The 22,013-nt window shown below is 41.9% G+C and overlaps 1 long non-coding RNA gene across 1 annotated transcript in view; it reads right to left on the bottom strand.

Moving 5' to 3' along the window:
• Positions 1-17,374: 17,374 nt before the first annotated feature.
• Positions 17,375-22,013, bottom strand: part of LOC108449284 — a 62,267-nt gene continuing 57,628 nt past the window's right edge. The window contains exon 5 of the long non-coding RNA XR_001865433.1: positions 17,375-17,387. This is a non-coding gene — a long non-coding RNA (uncharacterized LOC108449284). The remainder of the gene's footprint in view (positions 17,388-22,013) is intronic.

Here is a 22,013-nt window from a genome sequence, read left to right as displayed (position 1 = left end):
ACCAACTTCTGATTGCTTTATAAGCCCCTCATTAGAGCTGATACACCAACATTTACAGGACAGAACCCTTTTTATTAGAAGCAAACCATTCTTAAAATACATTAACAACCTACATACTCACTGGCTCCTTGTAGTTTGCCTAACACTTCAGAATGTGTTAAAGTCACACCTAAAAGTTATAGTAGCCTAACACGCAGGAAATAAGAGTCCTTTAAAGGTTTAATTCAACCACTAATGGATTTTTTCCCAAGTTAGAAAACATTCATATATTGCTGATTTACTGCAGGTGTGGTAACTGAATTTGGCTTTACACATACCAGCTGCAAGCAAATCAAGGAAAAGGCTTCATAAATCAGTTTAAGGCACTGTAGACTTCATGGTGCTTGGACTGGGACAGAATTTCCCCACACAAGCACACAAAACAAATGGGAGTTTATAATTTTCTCTGTCATAGCTCATAACTTTTAAAGGTTAGAAATCAAAGCACCACACAGTGGAATTTTATACATCTGAATGGGATGGACATAAGGCATGCCAGAAAATGATTTATATCATGCCCTCTTCACACAACTAAACAATGAAGTATGCAATGGTGACAAAGGCATTGCCTAATTATGTTACTCTGTAAATACCTTTTCTTGAAATTTCTCTGGATAGATCAAGATTTTTACTTTCTCTTTGTTTTACAGAGACTGGTCTTCAGCAACTACTCCACCTTTGAAATGCATCTTCCAACGCACTGTTTTTTGCAGGGTTTTTTTTTTCAACAAGTTGCACTGGCTCAGACTCAGACATTGTAAGACAAAAAGCCACAATGACTTTATCCAAGAAATATGAGGTGGCAGAGATCCAGTACACCCAGCACTCAAGGTGAAAGAACGGCATTGAAAAAGATGCACAAATTAATTGTCAATTACGGAAGACTACTGGAGTGAACACTAGATGCATGCACGGGATAATTTACCCAGGCACCTGCACAACTGAGCTGGGGATAGTGCTGGAGCAATTACTCTATTTTTTAAAAGAATGAGATATCATCATCAGGAAAGGACATAAAGGAAAAGGAGTAAGTTTAATTTTTTCAAAACACATAAAATCAGTGTCATTAAATCAGCGTCAGTGCAGTTAAGCACCAAAGACCCAAGTGGACGATGGTCCTCTGGAAGAAGGGGAGGTTGAATACCTGACTGAAAGAAGCTGCCTGTAAGGAAGTGAAATTAACTGCTCATACAGTTTTTCCAAGGCATGCAGGCAAGCCAAACAATGTTGTACCCACAGCTCCAATATGGGCATCCTGTGGGTACAGGTGGAAAGCACTAAGATCTCATTTCCCATACTGTATCTCAGGGAAGTCCCGAGGTGGTGAGGGCTTCCACCTCCTCTGCCGCAGGTGGCTCTGACAAAGAGCCTCGGTGTGCTACACAGCCAGCTATCAGTAATTCCTGGACACACTGCACTGACTTTGGATCCTTCATGAACAAACATCAGTGAACCATTTCTTGGCCTGTGAGACTCAAGGATGACATAGCAGATTCACTTCTGCATCTGCGTCCTCCACACGGCTCCTTGGTCCTAGCTCCTGCTGGCATGGCACAGGACTGGGGGAAGAACTAGAGATGAGAGGCAGGATAGCAGCTGCTCCTCCTGGCTCTTTGAATACAGGGAAAACAGCTTTTGCCCAATGCATGGGGAGTGATATCATCAAGTTAGCAAGCCAAGAACAGAAGGACTACATCAAAAAAGAAACAGGAACAAGAACTTCCCCTTACAAAGTGCAACAGTCTTGCTTTTTAGAGCAAAATCTTTGCCTAAAAAGCCCTCACAAAGCACCTCATGGGAGTTTTAGGCTATTTTCAAGGGCTGGAAGAAAAACAGTCCTGGGGTTAGAGTGGTAACCTGGATCTGGGGAGATCCACTTCAGTTCTTTTCTCTGCCAAGCGTTCTTGCATGACCTTAGGCAAAAACATTGAAGCTATAGTTAGTGGATACCTTGGCTTCAAAGGCAGAGTCAGCCTAAGAAGTTCTTGCCTTCCCCCGCCTGCCATTTGCTGCCTCCACACTTGCGCTGTCCCAAGAGCCCACAGGCACTACCCTGTAAACCAAATTACTGAACAGGATGATGTTAAAAGCAAGCTTAGGTTGTATTTTACAGGCAGAAGGGCAATTTTGCATTGGACTCGTTAAAGGATCCACAATCAATCAGCTACAGCAGCAGAAGAGGTGAAGCTGGGAAAGGCCATCCTTGATGGCAGAGGGGCTGGAATAAGCAGGAGGAAGGCTGCAAAGACAAGGTGCTGTTCAAGACTGGTGAAAGAACCTCCTCAGCAATGCCAGATGCACTTGGACAGTGTCAGCCACTGGTGTTTGTGACGAATGTGGCTCCCTCTCCCCAGCTGTCTCCAGCCCCTTAGCAGGGATGGCTGCCCTCCTAGCAAGGACAGCAAAAGGAAAAGATATGTCAGCATTTCACCTGCTGCTGTCTGGAGGAAGAAATAGCCAGGAATTTGCTGAAACCAGCACTACCACTGGCGCAATGCACTGTTTAACCTCCTCCCTAAACCCTGGATTCCCAGGCATCACTTAGCTGGGGATAGCAACACCCCTCACATTCCCAGGCTGTTGGAGGGGATAAATAGAGTCAAGGTGCTGAGACACCCCAGGTAAATGGGGGCCATGGGGAGACCAACAAGGGAAAGCAGCAGCCAGGCTCATTTTGGTAAGCTCCCATTTTAAAAGCTGACATGCAAATCTCTACTTACCCTACATAATATGAACATTCTCCTACAAACCCAGCTCCTGATTAACTCAGTACATCACTTGCCAGCGATCTCTGAATGAGCCTGTGAGCCCAATTAGCAGCAGATGCAGCACTAACACTCCTCACCTGCTGTGCTTACCAGTCTTCAGATCAGGAAGGGAAGGGAATATATCAAAGACTTGCAAAGGGAAGGAAGCTTAGAAAAGGCTCAGAAAGGATGAGGGAAATAGATGTCTGCAACAGTTCCTCAGGCAAGGAAGCAGAGCCCTACACAAAAGGGAAAACATAAGGGCCTAGGGAAAACATTACTGCAAATCATGAAAAACATCCAAAGGGCTGCTGGAGTGCCCCGGGAGTGTGGTGCAGGGTGTAGCCAGGAGTGCTGCTGGAGCTCAGGGGACCTTTGCCTTGCCTGAGCCCTGGGGAGCTCTGCCACATGCAGAGCTTCTCTCCATGTGCTCTGGTACATCAGCACAGGCACCTAAGTCATCCTACATTTTCCATGAGTTCTCCTTGACCTGTCAGTTTTCTTTAGTGTCCCAAAGAGTAAGAACAGAGCATCTCAAGCCCACAGCTGCAATACTATTACAACCCAGACAGGAGCCACTTAACTAAAGTTTTCTGAACTCCCAAACTGCACAGCTGCATCTGAGTTTTATTTCTGAGCATCTCTACCAGTGAACTGGCTGCTCTTACTCACCAAAACATCTGTCAGCTTCTGAACCTCAACCGCTGGCATTGGTTTTGTAACAATAAGAGAAAAGAACATCACATACCAGTTTGGATTTTTGGTCAGAGGAGTAGAGAACCTCCCTTTGGGAAAGGTCCAAAAAATAAGGCTAGGAGTAGATGGATGTGAATGCCTGAAGCTTTGACATGTTGGGGAAAATCGATTTAATACTATATTTAATTCTATAGTTTTCTAGCAACCAGCAGAAGGCAGCCATATATACTCAATGCAAGAAGCCTAAATCTCTCCAATGTGCTGGGCAAGGAGAGCCCAGGCATGACACATAAACCAGAGGCCAATTTAGCAGCAGCTTCTACATGTCCATCTTTTCTAAACTTCAGCTGTCCCAGGAGAAAAGAATAACAGATTTCTTTCTTTTAGAATAGTAAATATGTATCTTTTACATATATAGCACACATCTGGTGAACCTTTCTTGTTGTTATCCTCAAGACAGTCGTTGTGGCTGTAGGATATAGATATAACAGAAGTACTTTGAAAGAACAGTCCTATTCAAGGTTTAGTCAAACAGACCACCTAAGGACCCTGAAGTTGTACAATTTTACTGATTTCTAGATATTAAACTAGTGGCCTCCAGTGACTGCTGACCAGCTCCCAAGTGCTGTCCCCATGTCACCCACTGGTTTGACAGCAGTCTCAGTGGAGAGGCATCACCCAGTCTGAGCAAACTGGACTGTGCAACACAGAAAAGCTTCCTGCAGTTACTGACAACAGTTTCCATAAAAAGTCTTCCGGTTTCCAAAATATACCACAAATGGCCGATGTTTCCAAGGAATGCTCCCAACAGAAACAGTGAAGGAGATGGTTTTGTTTTCAACGGATGCATTCCCTTATCTTTGAAACGGGAATGATGCTGCATTTTCAGAGAGAGGAAATTAATGTCTCTGTCACCGGGCTTTACAACTGTATTTGCTTTTCAGACATCTTTTCCCCATCTTCAGCATGTGAAACTACTGCTACAGGTTGACAAAGAAAGCTGTCAGTGGTGACCATGCCACCAGAGTGAGACACTCTAAACCACATCTGAATTTCACCCTGGCAGATCTGGTACACAGATCAGAGGCAGGAACACAGATCTAAAAGACCAGAAGGAAACAAACACTGGGAGAGATTTTTTTTGGCCAATACAACAAAGACATTTTAAAATTACTTTTCTAATCTAGCCTTTCAAAGCAGAAAGAAGAATGAAATCATGAAAGAATTCTAATTTAAACTGGAAAGTGAAGGAAAAATCTGTCCTTAATACTGAAAATAAAGGAGAAGAGCTGAGGCAGCACCATGCTCTTTAGCTCTCTAGAGGACAAATAACAGCATACAGCAGGTCCAGCCCAAGGTCTCCCATGGGATCTCCTGGCTGCTCCAGGAGCCTCAAGACCTGGCATGCCCATGAGGGCTCCTCCTCTTTGCAGAGGGTGTGGTGTACTTTAGTTTTAAGTCTTTATGTTCTTCCAAATTATTAGGATAAATTTAGCAGCTAGTGGCATGGAGGAAGGGACAGAGAGTGGACATCTGCAGGCACCTCTGGACTGCATATGTAAGACAGCTGCTGCCTGACCTTGCACAGGACTCAGTCTATGTGGTGGCTTGTGACCTTACATTTCTTGGCATACCTGTCGTGTACCTGAAGAGTCTGACATTTTTAAAATCCTCTCCACCGAGTACCATTTCATTTTCATGGGACAAGAAGATGCACAAGCATCTGTGAAATGAATTCCACCCAGCTGAGCAGATAACATCATTGTGCCATGCCTCCAACCTAGACCATTAGCTTTAGCTGCAATTTCAAAAGACATAAGTAGGCCAGTCGAGCTTGGTAAGAGTCCAAACCAACCTGCTCCTCTTGCTCTTGGACATGCTGGTACATTTTTCTTGACCCAGCATCATGATCAAATGATTCAATATAATTTGTGTTACTACCAGGCAGGTGTGAATCTAAGGGGCAAATATTGGAATAATGGATTTCAAAGGTCTGACATTCAGATTGTGCCAAGTATGCTCCTATAAGGCAGCGGACATTTAGATTAAGATCCACAAAAAAATTCTCATTTTAAGACAAGCTATCACAACGGTCCAAACTTGTAATACAGGAAGCATTTTGAGTTCAAAGGAATTTGGGTCATGAAACTCTGAGGAGCAAAATTCCCTTTCACAGGGCCTACCCTTCATTGCTTTTGATTTAAAAGCAGAGAAGTGCTTTCAGTTCCCAAAATGGTCTTTTCAGAAGTGATCCTCCCCTTCCCTCTCCTGCTTCTGCAGAGGGTAAAGGTGCTGCCCCCATGGCTGTCCAACCCACACCACCACCAAGGTTAGCTCCTACCTAGTCAAACACCTGTATCCTGACCTTCCCAGTACAGATACAGCCTTAAGAGACAAAAAACACACATCAACCCCCTCTTTTGGTGAGTAACCTCGTTCCTCATCTTGTAACATGCAGGTTTTATACATAACTGAAACCATCTCTCCTGGACAACAGTGAGCAGCTCTCACTGAGTCAACATCTCAAATTCTTAAGGATTCACTTCACTGTGTCTAGCCGGTATGAACATGGATGACTTCTAGTGGAACATGTCCCTGGCATGGCAGGGGGGTTGGAACTAGAGGATCTTTAAGGCTCCTTCCAATCCAAACCACTCCATGATTTTACGACTGAGTCAGCTGGCAGAAGTGTCACAGCCACCAGCCTTGGTCAGCACCACCACTACAAAAATGAGAACGGGGCAGCAGTAAGGCTCACCTAGTATCAAATTAAACCCTGCTCGTGGTGGATCACACTCTTCTGTTCTTGACTGTTGTGACTGCCAGGAGGATTGGGTTGTTGGCTGCTCTGAAAGCATGAAGTGTGACACTACTGGAGAAAATCAAAATATGTAAATATTATATCCATATTTTTCTATCCCCACAAAAGAAGTTAATATATTATAAACAGTAAATAAATAATAAAGACACGAAGCCAAGCACGGCCAAAAATATACAGCTGAATATATCTGAGCTGAGACTTTACAGCCGCAACTTGGGATTTTACACATAATTTGGGCTTTTCTGTTCTTCATTCCTCATGTGGAAAATAAAAAAAAAAAAGGAATGAGCTCTAAAGTGGACTGCTAGAACATGGAAAAAAAATGAACTGTACGATCCATTTGCACTTGGCTTGTTGATTGTTGTTTTTTTAATCAGAGAGGGAAAAAGATCCAATTACTGTTCTGAAATGAAAGATTCGCTCTGGATAGTCATTGACACTTGTCAGACTGCACTTTATAGCTTTTCTTCATGACCACCAGCACAATAAGCACTCAGTGTTTGACTTTCAGTGCAAACATTTTGAAACATCAAGTACATGGAAACAGTCTGCACAGAGTATGTTCCTGATAGTCCCTAAATGTCCTCCAATGCCATTCAAAGCAAAATATTTGTTCCGAGATATGTAAAAAAAGGGGAAAATTTGATGTGATGCTACTTCAGATTAAAACCAAGCAATTTCATTTTATGTTTTATATGCTCTCCAGTGCCACTAAGTATAATTATAGACTTCTGTCTACTTAAAAATCTCTCTATACAATGGAAAAAGCAATAAACACAGGTTCTGCCAGCAATCAGATAACACTTATCGTAAACAATAGCTTTTACGATCTATTTGAAATGGGTTCAGCTGCTACAACTTAAGATTTGGTTATTTTTGTTTTCTTGCTGGATTTGCAGCAGGTGGTAAGGACATGATAGAAGTGTTTAGCCACAAGAGATTTTGAAAAGGGACTAGTATTGCATTGCATATGAAATATGACAGAGATTTATTTTATAAAATCAGTTTTCCATCTCCCAGGGGCCTCTAACTAGTTTGTAGCGGCTACTTCTGAAACTTTGTTCTTCTTGGCTCTCAGCTCTGCCAGCACCACATACAGCCTGATGCCACACAAAGGGTGACCCACATTCAGAAGTGACTCCTCATCAGCTCTGCCAGTTTCTTATGCAAGTGGGAAATTGTACAATGCCTCGAAGTAAATGTTAACTGCTGACAGGAGCTCAGCAAAGATGGATCAAATTTCCTGCAATTCACAGAAGTGTGATTTATTGTAGCTCTGGAAAGCTGGAGAAGAGCCCTCAGAAGCTCAGAAGTCTACATGTCCTGCTCTAAGCAAATATTGCACCATGAAAATGCTACACATCACGACTGTGTGTGTAAAATATCACAACAGTGATCCCAGCAGGAGATCAGTCAGATACAGGGATGTATCTCCAAAGAAGACACAGGCTTAAAAAGAACCTTAAAGGCTGGGTGGGACAGGGTAGTCCCCTCCATGGATCCTACCCCTTCAGAGATGCAGTTGTTCCACCTTGCTCCCCACAGATATGATCTCCTACCCATCTGCTCACTCCCAGCAGCCCCAAAGGTGTCCCACATGGGACACAAAAATGCTGTACACACTCTCCAAGTGAAAAACTGCTTTCTGTCCCATTTTCTTAGTCCCAGGGAGAGCAGATCCAATAGGTCCATTGACAACTTCCAGGAAGACAAGGGATGTTAGCATCAACATCAGTGGTGAAAGATTCAAAACTGATGAAGCCACAAAAAATTACTGCATTCTAAAGTTATCTCTCTCCCTCCAGGTAGGTATATATCACTTTGAGTTGCAAGATACTTAAGGTTTGTACTTTGTTTATTTTCCTAAAGCAGATTAGCAAGAAAATGGAAGGCTAACAGAACATTAAGGTCGAGAATTTAAATGAAGTAGTTAGGAAAAACAAGGCTGTAATTCTCCTAACCACTCTACGTCAACCATCTTGCACATATTCAGAAATTAGTGTTGTTGTAGAGGCTGGGAAATTTATGTTGCAGTATACCTGTAATAGGAGAGTCGCATTTATTGCAGGAACTTTTAATTTCCTAACTTGTACATTAAATTCCCAATAAAGCTTCATGCTAACTGTCTTTTGGTGGTGGTGGGTTTTTTTTTAAACTGTTATTCCTCATGCTTTTAAAATAAATTAATGAAACAGTGTTTGAATACTGAAATAAACACAGATAACTTTTGCCAATTTTTACATACAATTTACAGACTAAATGTATCAATCCACCTCACATCCAGACCTTTCAAATCAGTTACTGAAATAACCATAGTTAGCATGCAGAATCCAACAGCACATGTAATTGGAGCCTTGCATATTTACATTCAGAGAAACCTTATGGATGTGTGACTAGAACCTCAACAACTTCCAGAATTACTTCAGACAGCTCAAAAGGACACAACACAGTTAAGGTTCAGGGTGAGAGAAGGGGACTTGGAAATCCTGAAATCTCCACCCAGAGAGAACTGGTTCATGTTATGTTAGCCTTCCTCCCCACCCTTCCCAAAACCCCTCCTCAGAATCATGACTAATACAGTTTCATTTGACAAGTTTTTTCTGTAACTGAGTTAATAAAGTCTGTGGGCCAAGAACACAGCAGCAGCCGCCCCAGCCAAGATGCCACCTACGCTTGCTTGAGAAGCACTTGTTGCCTTTAGTGACCACAGCTTTGACTTGAGGTTTTCCCACCCAACTTGAGCAGGACCCTTTTTGCATAATGCACTTAGTAAGGAATTTCTACCCTGATTAAAACTTCTTGAACCTCCTGCAAATGGCCAGCAAAATTCAGTTAAAAATGCTCTTTTTCTAACAACTCAGTGAGCAGGCTTTCTTCAGTAAGACATCAAATGCAAATATCTAGCACAAATCATTTCTACCCTAATTCATATGGCTAAAGGGAGAGAAAGCCCTATGGTTCCCCCCCCCCCGTCCACACCCTCCTCTGGGTCAACATCCCCCCCCACACTAAAAATGCTCTTTTTCTAACAACTCAGTGAGCAGGCTTTCTTCAGTAAGACATCAAATGCAAATATCTAGCACAAATCATTTCTACCCTAATTCATATGGCTAAAGGGAGAGAAAGCCCTATGGTTCCCCCCCCCGTCCACACCTGCCTCTGGGTCACCATCCCTGCCAGTACAGAATCCTCACTCCTACACACTCTGCTCTTAAGTTCACATTTGTTTCAGGAAGGAAAAGATGTATTAAAAGAGGGATCCAGGACAAACACAAGACCTCATAGCTGACATAACCCAGCAAATATCTTCAAAGCTTTGTCCTTCCAAAACTAGGACTAAGGAACAAAACTATTTAAAAGCTATTCTTCTTCTGCCCAAATTTTCAAGCTAGTCCAAACAGCAAGAGAACAATGACCCTCTCACCTCTCGCAAGAACATATTTCAGAAATGGAGGTTAGCAAGTGACAGACATTTCTATTTTGCAGCCTCGAGATGCAGAGCAGATCCCAAACACCATTTAACATTGCCACATCCGTTCATAGTTCAGCCCAGCTTCAACAGAGGCTCTACCTTTGAAATGACTGCTATGGCTCATCCTACTTTCCCAGACCAAGGTTTAAAAATCCCAAAATAGCTATAGCAAATGTGCTTGGTACAGACATGGGGAAGGGCAATCTGGGTCGTCTTCTCCTTACAGAACGATGCTGAAGTCTGGCCAGACTCCAGGAATGCACATTTCCCTGCAGATGGCTACAGCCACATTTAACAGTAGGAACCATAAAAGACTTCCACTTCTAATTATGTGTATTACGATTTTTTTTAAAAGGGTGGGCTTCTTCCCTCCACCTTTTTTTTTTTTTTTTTCAATCCTATTTAACAGTAGTCACCACATGCTTAGATTTCCCCTTTTGGAATTTATTTAGCTTTAAGACACCTTAGGCCAAACAAATTTAATCTGTTCAATATATTAGAGTCCGGTACACTTCAGAGCAGACAGAATACTGCCACAGTACTATGTAAATCAAACCCACATGCTAAGGAAAACAGTAAGGAAATGCAGTCCACAGTCATTCAGCTTTAAGTGTCACTCCCATGTTTACCATATGAATAGATGAAGATTCCCTCAAAGCAACAGAATCTTAATTCTCTCCCCAGATTCAAATGTATGCATTCAGGAACACTTCAAACATCAATATCTTTTTCTCCTAAGGCACACTTCTTGTCTGTAATTAGTTTCCATTGGTCAAGTGGGTTTGCTTCTATGTATCAGGCTATAGGAATGTTTTAAGTGATGCTTTATGATTCATCCTACACTGTCTAATATGATTTTTTTTTCCTGTTAACCCAGAATAAGAAGGAATGGAGAGAAAAAGAAGAGAAGGAAAAAAAAAAAAAGATTGCCTGCAATCATATTGTTACACTGTGCACAGTCTATGGCTGGCTCACATCCAGTTTGTGGTTGTGATAAGAAATGTGTAATCCTATTATACAGAGAGGAGTCAGAATGTACAAATAGGTCCTGGAAATAGGAACTTCTGTAAGATTATTCTTCTCACCGTAATAGTTCTGCAAGTAGGTCTAGACAGGAGCTCTTCGCTCTTCTCCCCACTGCTAATGGAAAGCCAACTGTCAAAACAATTCACAGCACAGGAGCTGGGATTTTTGCAGAAGACAAAAAGAAGTGGTTCTGTGCATTTGTGTACAACAGCAACGTTAATCAGAACAAGGGCTCCGAGCCCTCGCAGGCTGGCACGTCAGGACTGTATCCACCACATTAAGGGAGCCCAGCTTGCTCCAACGCTGCCACATTCTGTGAAGTTGCCAAATCCTGCACACTCTGCAGTTTTTAAGAAACATTAACTGCTTATCAATGACAAAAGCTGGTTCTCATGGCATTTTGCATTGCTGCTCCCTTAAAAAGACACACCCAAACCATTCCCCAGGCACAGGGCTATTGGGCTGCTAGAAGTATTCTTCTTGCACTGGAAGGAGAAAACCAAATACCACCTATGCAAGTCAGGATCCCCCTGAAGTTAAATTCCTGAATAACTCCAGCCTGATTATCTGTTTTTCTCATTTCTTTTGCATGACAATACTGCATTACTGTGGCTACGATTCAAAAATGGGGTTTTGCATTCCCCAATGCGCCCCACAGGCATAAGTGCTTTTGACGTGAGATAAATTAAAATACAGGACAGTGCTCTCCTGAAAGATCTCTTTACAAGGACCCTTGCAGCAGGGAGGTGATAAGATCCATGCCAGAAACAGCTGTGCCCCCAAGTGAACCAGGTCAGTGATTAACCTTACTTCTGTCTAACCAAAAAATAAGTTCTCAGAAAGAAGGGCTTTTGAAGTGCAAAATTTTAAGAAAGAAGGGCTTTTTCCTAGGCAAAGGAATAAATAAAACAACCCACCTTCAAGTATGTCATGCAGGAGTAAAGGAAAAGTGATAGGACAAGAGGCCTCAAGTCGCACTAGGAGAGATTTAGACTGGGTATTAAGAGAAAACTCTTCACTGAAAGGGTGGTCAAGCATTGGAACAGGCTGTCCAGGGAAGTGATAGAATCATCATCCCTGGAAGCATTCAAGAAACATCTAGATGTGGCACTTAGGAACATGGTTTGGTGGTGAACCTGGCAGTGTCATGTTAATGGCTGAACTCAAGAGGTCTCTTCCAACCCTAAGAATTTTATGATATGGTCATATGGTTGCAAGGTAAATACAAGCACCATAAATCAGCTGAAGCAGCAGCAGGGTACACCAGCTTATTATGAACATCATCAGATTGTGGGTAGAGTATTACAAGCTTCTGAACAACCTGGTTTGGTGTATTTGAAGATACCAAGCTAGCCTGGGTGTATTTGCATGACATTGCAATTCCCTCTATGACTGCAACATCAACACACTCAGTAAGTACACACAAAATGCCTTTAGCATCCTGTTTTCCAACTTGCTACAGCAGCAGAGCTCACAGGTAGAAAATGTAATTCTCTTCTGGGTAGAAAAGGGAATCTGAGATGACAAAGGAAATACATAGTTCTATGAAAATCAAGATACTCTACCGTTACAGGCATAAAGGACAGTGACTAAACGATGTCCTAGGTCAGGGTTGCACACGCCCATTTCCATTAAGGATGCAGAAGGATACATGTGTAAACCAGAATTTAAGCATAATAAGTAAGCAAGGTATGTTGTTTTTTTAACCTTAAATAGTACTCTCCCAATAAGATTTTCTGGAACCAAATTCCAGATTTTCTCAGCCACTCCACAAACCAAGCATCAGGCCATGCAGACACTGAGGGCAGCCTTAGGTTGGACTGGATATGAGGGGTCTGCCAACATTGGTGGTTCTGTCAATCTCTTGTAATTAAATAATATTTATTCCTTGGAAAAAAAAGTTGAATGTCACAAATTCTAAGTGTAAAATAACAGCACAGGAATCAGACTCAAATGATTCTGCTGAGTTAAAGTGGGCAATAACGCATATGTTGCAACCCAATTAGCAAAGAAGCTCACCCAGATGTCGTTAAAGTGCCTTTTGCACCAAACTACATTCACCTGATCTGACAAATGGCAAATTACCTGATGTAGCCGGACTCCGTTGCACATTAATTAGAAGAAAACAGCAGAAGAAAGAGATGGAAGGGAACTGTAAAAAAGCTGCATAATTTTCCCATTACTATGACGGTAGTGTGTTAATATGAACCTAGCAGTTTGCAAAATCCTTCAGTAAGAGGCAAGTGATGAGTAGTTCAAAGTAGAGAAAGACAACAAAAAAAATCAGAAATCAGCCTGTTAAAAAAAATCATGAGACTTATTAAAAGTGAAATATGGATTCTTTATTTCTTCTGTGATTTTTAGGGTGTTGTTTCATTTTTTTCCCAGCTTCTTCTCACCACAGCTAGTGCTGGCACTGCAGAAAGCAGCAGCAGACACTGATGCATGTTCATGCAAACACAAATCCTCAGCCATTATTCAGCAAACAAAAGCAATGACGTAGCTGCCCTGTGTGGTAGGGCACTTGATCAAAACAGCCCTTAAAAAAAAAAAGAGTAAATCACAATCATTTCCTGAGGGTCACTCAAGGTTTCCTGCAAGGCACACATGCCTATTTGGTGATCCAAGTGCCACTTTGGAGACAGTTCAGGAAGACCAGGAGGGCAACTGGCAGGTCTGGGAGGGACAGAGCAGCTGACTCACGTGGTAGAGGTCCAGTGTGAGGACAGCACAGGGACACTGCTCTCCCTGGGCACGGGGCACCACAGCACTGGACACCTGCTGTGTGAGTGACACACAGCCCACAGTCTGGGGGAAAACAGTGACACTGGAGCCTCAAAAAGTCTTGACCGCCACCCCCAAATGTTTCAGACTCAAGCTGTCCTCTCCGTATCCACGCAACACCATCTCTAGTGCACACCCCGGTACTGCCGTGAATGTGGCACTAAATAAAGGTGTGCTGTTTGCAGCTAAGCTGAGTCCCTTTGCTTCCTTGTACATTCTCCATTCCACGAATGACCTCCTGGAGACCACTGTGCAGCAGCAAGAGGCACTGTCATGATGACACAGAACAAGCTGTCACCTGGGAGGTACTTACAGTAGTATTTTTGGATGGAAACCACCGTATTTTGCTGACGTGCTTTCTTTAAAATGCTTCTATCCTTGCTTTGGACGTGTAAGGATGATTAAGAGTCATCCTCTGACTTCTGCTTTCTGTGCTGAAATTACACTGCTGTTTTCGATATCTGGCTGAAGTGTAACTGACGTCGTTATCAAAACAGCTATAGAGAAAATGGAATTCACCCTTTTGCAAAATCCTTCAGTAAGGATAAATCACATTGCCTCTGTGTTCTATGTTTCACAGATCAAAATGAACACAGACAGAAACAAACCAGCAGCTGGGGCTCCAGCATAGTGCACTCACGGAGAAAGATCCTTCCATATCTTCTCCATCATTTCCTGACAAACAGGCAGGCAGATAACTAGAAATCTTGTCTGAAAATTTCCTGATGATTTGGAAGGGGTTCCTGGTACCTTCAATGCTGCTTAGGCTGTGCAGGAACAAACACTCTGCTTGTACAAGCGTACAAGATCACAATACACCTTTTCCATGTACGTTGGAATGGGAAAGACCATTTACTTAATTCTTAGTCCGTACAGAAGACTAGAAAAAGTAAAGGTGTTTGCATAATTACAGGTCATTCAACAAGTCATGTTTTTTTTCTAAGGAAAGGCAAAAACTAATTGCATGGTTTAAAGACAGTGTGCATGACTTTTCCCTCTTCTTCCATTTGTTCCCTATTTTATTGTACATTCTGTAAGCATGTATTTTGATCTCTGTTTCAACTGTATAGGAAATAAAAACAAAGGAAGGACAAAAATGCAGAAAATAAGTAAAGGATGCCATAAGAAGTGTGAGGTTAGTAGTTAGTATTGGAAGGAAAAGGAAAAAATTGTATACTGATCTATGAAAAAAACCCCAACAAAAACATACATGAGCTAAGAAAAATTAAAGATTACCAAAAAGAAGTCAGTAATTAACAGCAGATTTCCCACTGACCAGTTCTGATCTGTGCAATTATGGTACTAACAACCAACTTCACTTCTTCATTTATTCATTTAACAACTAGAAATACAGGAAAAAATCTTCAGATGGAAGCACTTTTCTACAAGATCTCTTTTCTCTGAGAAACAATAAAAGCAGAGGTAGCCTATTAAAAAGCCTACTCCTGTTCAAATTGCCAATATGAAGACTTCAGCCCAAGAAAATTCAAGTATGAAGAAATACCTCCCCACTTCTGCAAGCCCAGCCAAGTCCCCTCCTCATCAGTCTCCAAACCAAACAATACCGTGCGAGTCTACCCAAAAGAATGCTGCAGTTGCACTGAAGTCCCAATGCAGTTTTCATACGGTTCATTGTTTGAGCTAATTTAATTAAAAGAGGGTCCAGATGATGATTATCCTGGCAAAAGGAAACTGTACAGACAATACAATGGCAGACTGCCATGATCACTGCATCTTAGCTCTGAACAGAAAACAGAACTTAAGGAAGAGGAGCCCACCTTGCTAACCTTTAAAGCTGACATCTTGCAGCCATTCTCACAGGCTGGAACGAAACTCAGCTGTTGCCTACTCTGCTAATTTCTGGCACCCTATTAGGTGCTGTGAACATGACCATGATCAGTTTAAGCAGGAAAATCTACACAACATGCTGCAAAGACTGCTTAGTCACACACACCCTCCACCCCAGGCACTGAAGGTGGCATTATTTATGGTGCAAACCCTGGTGTGAGGTTCAGGTGGTTTGGGCACCACTCCTGACACCACTGTACAATTTCCTAGGGAAATGTAGTGCTCGCCTCCACCTACAAGAGCAAGGTCATATCAAGTTTATAAGGTCTGTATAAATATTTAAATATAATAAAATGATAAAATTTTAAGGAATATATAAAGAGTTCAGGGCTTGAAGTTCAGCTGTCTACAGAGCTCCACTCAAATCAGAAGCAGAAAGCCTTCTATGGAAACCTTTCTGAAAACCATTCTTGGATTAGGAATATTTCTTAAAACTCTATGGAGGCATAAATCAGTGCTGCTGATCTGCACACTCTCATAGTTCAAAGTCTAGTAGTACCAATTTCACTGGCTGAGAATAACTATTTCCATGAGCAGACATTTCTAAATTAGGGATGCTTTTGGGTTTTTTATAATGACTGGAAGATATTTTTGCATGCAATTTCAATTCTCATCTACACACTCCCAATTGAAAGTTTTCCTGTTAATGTTGTACAAGAATATAAAAAGAAAAGGAATAAACAAATTCAGCCTCTGCCAAGCAGATGTATGTTTTTTAATAGAAAAGCAAAAATGTAAGAAAAAAAGGTCAAATGATTTGATCAATGCCAAAAAGCAAGCTAGTGGGAAAGCTGGGAGTGAAGTTGAGCACATGATTTCAGCTGTAGATTTCAGAGTTTGAGGCCAGCAGCTTAGCTGATGGACCTCCTCTTGGCTCTTGGGTATCTAAATGCATACTCCAACCTTATAAATAAATAAACCTTCCTAAACCAGAATGAAGACACTTTGGTTTAATGCCTGAGAGAAAACTAGCTACTATAGTGAGAGGAGGTTCAAACCTATTCCTTCTCCAACAGCCTTTGGGATACCACACAAATGATGGGACAGCCAAAGAGATCTCAGTAAAGCAGTAGCTGATCACTCTTTGTTTCAGGTACATCTCTGCAACAGAGAAAAGAGTCCACTGCTCCCACATTAGGTTTTACAGGAGGTACACTGAGCAACTCCAACATGATTGTTTTGGAGGACAGCTACTCCAACCACTGACAGAGCCTAAAACACCACTGCACGATGAGGCAGAAGGAATGCACTTTAAAGCTGTAACAGAAATAGTCCTTTCAGATTCATGTAGTCAACCTGTCTGTTTGTCTCAGGTTAGAAAAACACAACATGTGGAAGAGAGACCATAAGGCAACAGGAGCAGCCATCAGTCATCTTCACCTCCAGCTATTGCCCACTCCCAGTTTCAAGTGCTTTCTGCACTAACACACACACCATGGGCAGCTGCTGAAGCTGCTACACCACCACTAAGCAATTCTGAGTGATGGGAAGGAAGAGAGACTCCTGAAGACATACCCTTTCCCCAACACACCTTTCATACAGCAAGAAGTTTGAGACTTTTCTAGCTCAGACAATTCTTCAACATAGCATAATAAAACCCATCCACACAGCCAAGGATCTGCCCTCAGCCTGCAGTAATTAAAATTAATCATGCACAATTATTTTCATGGGCATGTTCAGAAAGAGACACCGCCAGCTCGCTGACTCCTCAAAGCTGACAGACCTTGAAATAGGCTGTGGTCAGGTACAGTGCGTCCCTGGGTTTCAAACAGTTAAACACATGCTTTGCATATTGATTCACCCTTCCACCCACAGTGCTGAGAGCCAGAGCCACCTCTGCTCTTCAGCCCAACACCTGAGCTGGCATCCGTGAGAGGGATTGGTAAGAAAGGAGATTTTGCAGGGAAGTATTGCTATGCCTATCATTATTGCTGCCCTACTGGAACTCAGAGCCCTATGAGTGCTAGAATTTCTTATTCTTGAATCTCAGTGTCTTCTGAACTCAACATTCTTCCCATTTTCCACACATTTGTATTATATTTTTAATCACTATCTTCTTCTCTTTCAGCTTCACCGGTCACTGCTTATGCTATTCTGAGGTAGAGAGGTTTCTAAGGTACAAAGTAGCCTGAAGGTTATCAGTTTCCATGCCTCAAAAGCTACTGAAGAAATTAAAGAGTAAAAGAATGAATGAAATTCAACGTAAAGTATTCGACTGTCACTTTCTGGAACACTATTTACTTATACAAGCAATTTTTATGGGACTGAACATTTGCTCTTCATGATAGCAGCCTTGATCAATTCTGCTCCTTTGAAACTTACCATAAGAACATAAAAGTATCTGTCTTATGTATATAAACCCAAAATGTGTAAGCAGTAAGACCAAGATTGTAAACAGTGCAAGGGGAAAGCAATCTCACACCTAACAGTCTGCAGATCCCTCAGCATCCACCTGCATAGCACTCCTTCCTTCCCAGCAACTTGAATATTGATTTTTACAATACCTACCCTAAAAAAAAGATTTTCAGCAGATATAGTGAAGGAGGAGCAGGGTAATGGTATTGCCTGCTTCCCACCACATGTGTTCTGTAGTTGGCGCTCAAAGCTGAATTAAAAAAAGAGATGGTGGAAGATCCAACTTCTTACATAAATCAACTCGGCATGGCTTTCAGTCAAAAGACTTGAAAGGAACAGATATTCTGCCTTTGCTAAAATAGAAAATTATCTGATAAATATGCTTTCCTTTTTAACTAGAGTGATTTTCATAAGTAGGTATGATGTTGTGCAGGAAACAGGAGCACTGACTGGAGAGTGAAGAGTTACGCAGGCAGGGCTCAGGAAATCTCTCTTTAGGAAATTATAAAAGGAGGTAAACAGAGTAAAACAACAGCAGCACTCAAGCTCAAAAGTCTCTCTGGCCATCAGCAACACTACAGCAAATCTGAAAACATCACCCCTGACCTCTTTATGTTTTATGCAACTTAATTTTTCCTATATTGTTTATTTACCCCATGCTTCTCTTGTATTGTTCATCCCAATTTTTAATCATCACAGTTTCCTAATTCACACTAGATCCTCCTTAAGCCACTTTCCCACTGAAGATGTCATTAAAGTCATTAGGACCCTGAAATTTAGGGCCCCGCCCTCAACCTCTCCTTTCTGCACCAAGAGCACTGTACTTGCACTTGTAACTTTAGACATGATATTAATATTGCCAGCTCCCAGACTGGCTCCCACTTCATCCTCTCCTTCCACAGCCATGAGTATTTGCAGCTCAGAAGAGCAGTGGGGATCAGTGTCTCCTGCCAGGCTGCCAGGGAAAGCCCAGCCAGCGTCCCAGCTTCCTCCCTGCCAGGGCATTTGACTACAAAGTCTAATTTTGACTTGTGCACTTTATAAGTTTATTGCCTCACCTCGCAAAATTTGAAAGTTATCTGGGAGAATGAATTCAAAGGTGTGAAGCCAAGAAATAATTAAAAAGGGCGGGAGCCTGATTTCATCATATATTATGAGCACTTATCCCTTCAGAAAGTCAAGACTAAATTAATCACAGCTAAAATATTTTACAAGCTTGTACAAACTCAACAGGGACCTTGACTTAACTCCAGCATGTGTGGAAAAGAAAAACAGAGAAAGTGGAGAGGGAACTGTTAGAAGGAGCATGAAGAGCCCCAAAACAATCTTGGGAAACCAGAAATAGCATAATAGAATGGATTGGGTTGGAAGGGACCTTAAAAGGTCACCTAGTTCCAGCCCCTCTCCCATGGGCAGGGACACCTTCCACTAGACCAGGTTGCTCAGAGCCCCCATCCAGCCTGGCCTTGAACACTTCCAGGCAAGGGACAGCCAGACCTTGTCATCAGGAAATAGCCAGAGCAGGGAGAGCAGCTGGGTAGGCACACGTGTACATGGGGAAGATGCAGCTCCTTGAAATTTCCTGGCTGTTCAACATATAAAGAAAACATCCCAGATGTGCAGGCATCAACTTGCTCTCCCCTGAGCAGAGATGTGGGGCAGCACTGTCTGAGCAGAGATGAAAGCCCTGTATCCTCTTCAGACAGCCAATCTCAGTAGTAATGGATTAAAGTGATTTAAGTAACTATACATTTAATAAGGTGAAAAGGGCAACGACACAGTTACATCTTGATTGTTTTGAACTACATATTGCTTTGCAATTTTGTCGTGTTTTAAATACAAAAGTAGCACTTTTTGCCAGAGCTGACATGGTACAAGGATATAAGCAAGGCAAAGAACACAGAGAGAAGTACCATCTTTTATTTGTCCATTGTCAGAGAATACAGATGAGCTTTCAGACACCAGGACCAGCAGACATGAGATCTTCACAGAGCAAGGACCATTGCTCTTTAAATACATAAAAACAAACAGACATGTTTATATACACACACACATAAAAACTTCCTACCTTGCTTTAAAATCTGAAATGTTTTCTCAGTGCTGCCAATAACAAATAAAGCTCAGATTTCCATTGGTTGCAGAAAGAAGATCACAGCTAAGAAAAACAGACCATGGAAGACCCCAGCAGCAGCAGAAGATGCCCTTAGCTATTACCTACTGTGATTAGGGAAAAATGCTATTTTTTTACTCTGCAGCCTCTCCTTGCCATTCTTTTCATCCACCTTGAAAATGATTCCAGGATTTAAGTAAATAGGGTCATCTGGGGGTTGTGTGCTCCTGGCTAAACATCCCTGGCCCCTCCCATGGGGAAAAAATAAAAAATCAAAATCAAGCAGCAACAAAAGAAGTTTTCAGTTTTCTAATGTTCCCTTCCCCCTTTCCTAATGCAAATTCAGAGCAGTTCCTGTAGAGACTGTAAACACCCACACTACTTTCCAGGTGGGGAAAAGGTAAAAAACCTCACACCAGTAAATCTACAACAGCAATTTCTTTACCCTTTCTTTGCGATGTCACTGGTTATAAAATCTGTTGCTGCCTCACAGACTAACACACACAGAGCCTTTGGCACAAGGGAGAGATGTTTCAGGGCAGTGTGAGGATTTGATGGCTGTCTTAGCTTTCCTTGCCCACTGAGCAGTCTGCATAACCTAATAGCATTAGCTTACTAACAGATATATTAATAGGTGTGGGGGGAGGGAAGGGAAGAGGGGAAAAAAAGCTACTAAAACAAATTCCACCTACACATCTCACTACTAATCATAAACTCAGGTAGAAAGCAAATTGCTTCTCCAGGACCAGAAGAAGAAAAGAACAAAAAGGCTGAAGGGGGGAAAAGCACCTATTTTCATCTTTTTCTGGAAATATGCCAATCACTGTATTTATCCATGACAAGGAATGAGAAAGTAAAAAAAAACCCAAAAAACCAAACCTACAACAAACCAAACCCACCCCCCCAGAAAAAAACAAACCAAAAAAACCAAGTGAAGAACTACCACAACATCTTACAGTTTGCAATTTCAGAATGATAATGTTGGCCTCAGACTGCTAGAAGGATTAGATTTAGCTGTAAAACAAGTAGTGCAGTTAACAGTTGCTGTTGGGTCTGGTGTTAGGATTAGAAAGCACTGCTAATCACAAGAAATGTAAAAAGATTAAGAGTTGTTGGTTGCCAGTAAGGTTTTAAAAGCATGTAAGTGCTCGAATTCATTTTGGGATTAAAATTCCTCAACTGAAAAAAAAAAAAAAAAAAGAAGAAAAAGAAAGGCTAGATCACAAACAGCAGCCAGTTCCACCTGCACTGCCCACAACCTTTTCCCAAGCATTAGAAGAGTTAAAAAGTGTGAAAATGTGAAATGTATGCCATGGCTCACAGCAAATGGTCTCACGGCAGCTTTAGTGAGGAGAAGCAAGTACTTCTGTTCTGGTATCTATGATATATATACCTGTATCTGGCAATCTAAAACCTGTTTGAGTTAGGAGATTTTGCTTACCAAAAACCTGCCTGGACACAGTGGAACTTTTAAAGGCACTGTAACAGAAATGATGATGGCATCTTGTATCTGCATCCTTTCAGAAGAAAGGGTAAGATGACATGTTGATCTCCTAGTTTGTTTCCAGCTTGTGTAGATTCATTACTAAGATCTGTTTACGCTCTTAGTTACCAAGGATAAGCAAAGCTCCTCATATAAAATAATGTGGAGTGTGCAAAATGAAACTCCCCAGGGGGAAAAAAAAAACGAAACAGAAAAGAGAAAAAAATTAGTTTGCAAAGACCTCTAAGTAAACACTAACTTTTAATACACAAATTTGAATTTTGGATGAAAAATTTTACTAAAAAGGCATTTTAACCAGTGCAGACCACAGCATCCTGGTCAGACTCCCTTATGACAGAGTGGTCTCCATCAGCATCCAGTGCAAAGTTCATTGCTGGCATCCTTGGCCACCACCACCCCAAACTGCACAGTCACAGTACAACACCTCGAGGAGAACGCAGACTTCTGCAAAGCCCACCAGGTTCCCAACAGACTCAATGAACAGCCAAAAGGTGGTTGGAGGTGAAACCACCTAAAACTTGTCTCTCTCCCAGTGTCCCAAACTTATCCCATGATTCAGAGTAAAATTCGAGTGCTACCAGGACATTTTGTGAGCATTGGCTCTGCACAGA

This window comes from Corvus brachyrhynchos, unplaced genomic scaffold, assembly GCF_000691975.1.
Source record: "Corvus brachyrhynchos isolate BGI_N302 unplaced genomic scaffold, ASM69197v1 scaffold116, whole genome shotgun sequence".
Taxonomy (NCBI): Eukaryota; Metazoa; Chordata; class Aves; order Passeriformes; family Corvidae; genus Corvus; species Corvus brachyrhynchos.
This window is presented reverse-complemented; position numbering and strand designations above follow the sequence as displayed.